The sequence below is a fragment of the Lycium ferocissimum genome, chromosome 7 (genome assembly GCF_029784015.1).
Source record: "Lycium ferocissimum isolate CSIRO_LF1 chromosome 7, AGI_CSIRO_Lferr_CH_V1, whole genome shotgun sequence".
NCBI classification, from domain to species: Eukaryota; Viridiplantae; Streptophyta; class Magnoliopsida; order Solanales; family Solanaceae; genus Lycium; species Lycium ferocissimum.
Genome location: NC_081348.1, coordinates 53,280,475 through 53,286,828, shown reverse-complemented (window position 1 = coordinate 53,286,828; position 6,354 = coordinate 53,280,475). Strand labels below are relative to the sequence as shown.

Genomic DNA, 6,354 nt, shown 5'->3' with positions numbered 1-6,354 from the left:
TTCCCGTCCATGAGACTCGTGAGAGCTATTGCTTATCCTTGACATGTTTGGTTCAGTACCACAATCTCACTTTGTAACACTCCGTAAATTCGGATTAGGTGTGGATTTGTTGAAAAAGTATTGATGTGACATTTTAGACATATGAAGTCCTATCGAGATGATTTTGGGTGAAAATGGTTGTTTTAAAATCAACACGAATAGTGGGGTGCGTAAGATTCGATAAAATCGACTAAGTTTTCGATAGACCCAACTTTCAGCCTGTTTACGTGGAAATTCGTAGGGAATTTGAGAAAACCTAAAACATAAAAGTTTTAGCCCTTTGAAATATCTTTCGAACAATATAGTGTGGATCTCAAACGGAGTTCTGTGCTAGGATTTATGCTCATTTTACTAAACGCTATTGACACAGTCGAAAATCAAAAAATTTGGCTAAGTGTGAAATGGTTAGGGGAGCTAGCTGAGAGTGCTCCAAAGTGAGGCATGAGCTCTTCATAGGCCGCGCTCAGCGAGTTATAAGTTCCAAAATGCCCAGGATTATAAATACGACCCTTGGACGATTTTATCTCATTTTTCACATTCTAGACTTCGTTCTAAACCATATTTTGGAGAGGAAACAACCCTAAGGCCTCCCCAAAACCTATAAAATAAGTTCTTACTCAAACCCCATGATTATTACCTCAATCTAACAAATATTAAAACTAGTAACTTCACCTATTTCATAGATTGTGAGAATTCAATTCAAGAACGGTTGAAGAAGAGAATTGTTGGGAATTCATCGTGAGGTAAGTTTTTGAAATTCTAGTCTAGTTATGGGGATGTTTTGGGGTTTATACATTGTTTATTTATTATTATAATCCATGGGTGAATTGCATGAAATCAAGAACACGAATTAGCGTAGAAACCCTAGTTTTCAAAAAGGGTAGGAATTATACGAAAAGGTGCAAAGTTCTAATCTTTCTCATCTAAATCAATTGTAGCGTCATTGTTGAACCTCAAAAAATCCGTTTGGTAGTGATATGGTGGGAATCGAGATATGTCTCTTTTAAAAATCCTTTTTGACTATAAAGGTGATTTGTATGTCTCTTTTGAAAGCCTTCTTTCGACGTATTTCTCTTTTTCGAACATATTTTTTCAAACCTTTACGGTGTTGTATGGCAAGGTTTGTGTGCGTGAGGGACAAACCCACATTAAACCTTTATATGTATTATATTATATATATGTATACATGATTTTCCCTCATTGAAGGATGATTGGAATTTAAATACAAAGCTTTAATCTTTGAACATGGATAACCTCATAAGGGATGCTTAAACTTGATTTCGGAAAGCTTGGATATTTCATGTGGTTTTCCCTATGAACGGGTTTTATTGAATTAAAATTGAATAATAATTTGAACTTGATTTCTAAATCAGTTAATGATATTGGTATACCCCTATTAATGGGATGATGAACATAATTCATAATGACCAATTCCGCAATCATGATATGATTTGACATTCGGCTTCTATGCCATGATTTGTAATTCAGCTATTATGCCATGATTCTATTCTTTGTGTTTCACCTAGCCACTCGGGAGGAAGGGTAGTCACTATGAATCCTAATGGGGTTTGTCTAGCTATTCAGGAGGAAGGATAGTCATTGAGGGTTCATAACCCTGATGTGGTTTTGCTTAGCAATTCGAGAGAAAGGATAACCATTGACGGTCAATAGCCCCGATATGGTTTTGCCTAGCTATTTGGGAGGAAGGATAGCCATTGAGGGTTCATAACTCCGATGTGGTTTTGCCTAGCTACTTAGGAGGAAGGATAGCCATTGAGGTTCAATAGGCCCGCTGTCATTTTGCCTAGCTATTCGGGAAAGGATAGCCATTGAGGGTTCACAATATCGATGTGGTTTTGCCTAGCTATTCGGGAGGAAAGATAGCCATTGAGGGTTCATAACCTCGATGTGATTTTGCCTAGCTATTTGGGAGGAAGGAGAGCCATTGAGGGTCAATAGACCCGATGTGGTTTTGCCTAGCTATTCGGGAGAAAGGATAGCCATTGAGGATTTATAGCCCCGATGTGGTTTTGCCTAGATATTTGGGAGGAAGGATAGCCATTGACGGTTCATAACTCCGATATGGTGCTTCTGTGTAGTTTAGGGAACTTTAAATGGGCGTCCTTTCGTTATATTGATTTGAGCCTGTATTGGCATGTGTTATACTTTGGTTGCCTGTGAGTGGCTTGTTGATGCTCTTGAGTTCATCATTGAAAGACTTAAATGTGATAAACGACATAATGAGTGAAATTGATTTATTTCTCATTTAACGGTTTCCATTAATGGTGTTACTAAGTTTAATGATTTGTTCTATCTCTGAATTTCAAACTGCTTTTATTGACACTGTTTTACTGATCCTTAATAGATTATTTTGTTATATTAAATATTGTCCCGGAGACACTGAGTACCCAGTACTCAGGCATATCATTATTATTTTTATGGTGTGTTAGGCAACGTTGAGGAGCAAGTTCGTAATATGATTAAGAGAGCTTGCTACTTTCTGGACTATTTGGTGAGCCCACATGCTTGTTCGTAGGGCACCATCTTATCTTAGTTATTGTTTTAGTTTTCGGGATGCGTCCCGAAGTTAGATTATGTTTTATTTATCATCTTAGAAGCTCCATAGATAGACGTTAATTCTATGGGTAGTCGTTGAAGTCATTGCTTGACTTTTTGGGTGTTGCTACGTTTTATAACGATACATTTATGATAGACTTCCGCTGATTTTATTATTTAATGGTGATCATGAGTTAGTTAGCTATTTATAATGAATTGATATAATTGTTGAAAGATTATCGAAAGAGATTAGACGTTTATCGATCTTATAAGGTGCTTCTGGTGTTGTTCATAGCATCGGATGCCTGTTATGCCTAGGGTGGGTTTTGGGGCGTGACACACTTGCTTTTCTATGGGAGAGTTCTTGCTACAGATTAGGACGACACCACAACTGTTTATCCCCACAGACGGCGCCAAACTGTTTTCCGGTGAAAATGGACTTAATCAAAAAATCAGTTAGAGATTTGTTTTTATAAGGGTTGAAGACAAGTGGGTCATATCCAATCTCGAGAACTCTATTATGAGCCGGTTCGGAGTAATAGTAAGTACGGGTAAGGCACAATAAGCAACAAAGATAGATAAATAGTGATTCAAGAAGCTTCAGATGAGTAAAAATAGACTTGTATATATTGCTCTCTTGAGAGAAAAAAGTAAGGGTTACAAGAGTGTAAGCAAGATGACGTCTTCCTTCTACCCTAAGTTTTCTTTATATATAAGCCAAGTTTAGCATTTTCTAACCCTAACCCTTTGTTTGGATGGTTGTTTCCTGTGGTTCATTAATGTACAGTATGGTATGGTACAGTGTGGTGTTGTATTGTATTGTACTGTATTAATGAACACAATGTTTGCATAGACTGTATCGTTTGTTGTGGTTTAATAACATTTGTATTGTTTGGTTTATTTGTATAGTCTTGTATAATAACTTGTAAGTTTACTAAAATACTTAACTCTTAATTAGAAATTAATTTATATATATATATATATATATATATATATAAAACTCAGGTAAAGAATAAAATAGGAACTTTAAAAAATAAGTATGTAGTGGGTGGGGGTGGTGGAGGGGTGGGTGGTGTGAGGTGGGTGGTTGTGGGGGTGGGGCTGGGTGGTGATGAGGGGTAGTGGGTGGGGGTGGTGGAGGGGTGGGTGGTGTAGGATGAGGGTGGGGGTGAGTTGTTATAAGGTGGGGTTGAGGGGTGGTGAGGGGTAGTGGGTGGTGGTTGGGGTGGGTGGCAAAGGAGTGGGGTAGTTGGGGGTGGAGGTGGGTGGTAGGGCGGGGTGGGTGGTGTGGGATGAGGGTGGGGGTGAGTTGTTGTGAGGTGGGTTTGGGCGGTGGTGAGGGGTAGTGGGGGGTGGTTGGGGTGGGTGGCAGAGGAGTGGAGTAGTTGGGGGTGAAGGTAGGTGGTAGGGTAGGGATGCGTGGTAGGGTGGGGGTGGGGGTGGGGTGGGTTGAATGGTGGAGGGTGGAGTATAATGGAGAAATAAAATACGTAACCACGGAAAAACCACCAAATTCGTGATTTCAAAAATTAGGACTTTCATGGTTATATAACCATGGAATGAACCACGGTTTACAACACCATACCACATAATTTTAAGAACAATGGAAACAAACATGGTTTCATAAAACCATACATTAATAAACCACGGGAAACCACCATCCAAACAGGTTATAAAAAACACAGCAACCCCAACGTTCGTATGTACAGTGGCACTCTGATCGAGGTCGGCTGATGTGACCCGAGTAGGTGAGAGTTGAGTCCAACTGTATGACCCCTCCGGACCTCCCGAGCACCCGACCACACAGTTTAACCCCAGATACATCTTTTTGTTAATACAAAAATTGTGAAACCATTTTCTCCCACCCCATCAACTCAAAGATTTCACAAACTTTCCCTTCTTGATCAATTGATTGGAAACTTTTATATGCCCCTTATTTTATTTTATCCAAACACCAACTAGATAACTCCCCACGACTAGAACATAAACAACTCTCTAAACTTCTTGAAAACTCATTGTCAAAAGCAATAACTTATCACCATCCATGGGGTGCAAGTTTAAGAGACAATGCCACCATCTATTGTGATGACACTGGGTAGAGTTCTTGGAAGTTGACGTTAATTGTCTGATGGATCAAGTTTTTCATCGCCCGGACTTAACATTTCCTCCGAGACTACCCAGGAGGAATGTTCCTCCAGTAGATATTGGTGCCTGTTTGAGTGTATCTTAACTTAGACGTTTTAAGTGCGGAGGAGCAGAAATCAGTATGTGTTTGTCACATAAGGTGGGTGACGGGCGTAGTGCCCTCTTCTTTTTAAAGGAGTGGGCTGCATAAGCTCCACAATATCCAAACAGGGAATTAGCATGTCCTCCATATTTTGTCCAGGATTCATTAATACCATCACGACCCGAAGGTCCTCTGGACTTTCCAGTTGTGGTTGAGCCAAATATACAAGAAAGTAACAAACTCGAAAAGAGGTTTTTCTTATCAGAATCCAATATAAGAGCCCTCAATGCTTTTGTTGTTGCTGATGGATCATCAGCAGTGCAAATACCGAGGTTGTCAGTGCACTTGTTTACAAATGTGCAGCAGCTGTTGGCGCGAACATATCGAGTGGAAATAATTCTTCGTCTCAATTGGTATTGGTATTGGTATTGGTATTGGTATCGGTATCAGTTCAACGTAAAAAAATTCCACCTCCAATACCATCACTCTCCACAATTGGGAATATTCTCACAGCCTTTTCCGCGCCAGTATATAACCAATCAGGAGACCTTGGGTTGCCAAGATAGGAGCCGATATAAGGAAGTCCAAACACGAACTTTTCAACAGAGATAATTTCAAATAAAATGAGTGGGTCTCAGAGATGCTGGAATATGCAAATAAAATTAATACCGGAAGGGAGGATGATCAGTCGTATCGCCAGAAGAATTCATGTCACGACATGTACCGATGCAGTAGCATATGTAACATACCATTTCAAGATTTGGATTTTGGATGGGGGAGGCCTATTAGAGTAACCATGGCAAGTTCACCATTTAGCAATGTGTTTTACCAATACACATAATCATAGAGGAATTGAAGCGTTTGTCAACTTGAATGAACAACAAATGTCCATTTTTGAACAAGACAAGGACCTTCTCCAATTTACTACTCCAGATGATGATCATGTTCATGAGGAGGATAAGAAATATTGCATGGAAGCTTTCTAACAATATTTGCAAGGTGAAGAAATTATTACATGTGATCACAAGGAGCTTATAATTCAATAAGTTTATAAACTTGAATACGTTTCTAAATTTCTAATTCATTAATGTATGGTCTGTCTTTTATTTTCTTGACACACGGAGTTTAACAAAAATAAAGAAGACTTTTGAATAGTATGATCTTAAACTAAAGACATATAAAATGTACCAAAATACCCTTTAATCTTGTGGTCTTAAATATGTCATATGGAAAGTTAATACTCCCTCCGTTTCAATTTATGTGAACTCATTTGACTGGGCACGACATTTAAGAAAGAATGAAGACTTTTAAAACTTGTGGTTCAAAATAAGTCTTGAATATTTGTGTGTTTGTAAATCATTTCATAAAGTGAATTTGTTTCCAAATTAGGAAAGAAGTCATTCATTTTGGCACAGACTAAAAAGGAAATAGGTTCACACAAATTGAAATAGAGAGAGTATTAAAGAGAACCTAAAATGGACTAAAAAAAGGATTGAAACTGAAAGAATAGTTTATTCTTAAAGCTAATTTAT

At 38.5% G+C, this 6,354-nt stretch overlaps 1 pseudogene; it reads left to right on the top strand.

Annotated features, from left to right (window-relative positions):
• The first annotated feature begins 3,751 nt into the window (after window positions 1–3,751).
• LOC132062326 (acyltransferase Pun1-like) lies at window positions 3,752–5,808 on the top strand (annotated as a pseudogene).
• Window positions 5,809–6,354: the final 546 nt, after the last annotated feature.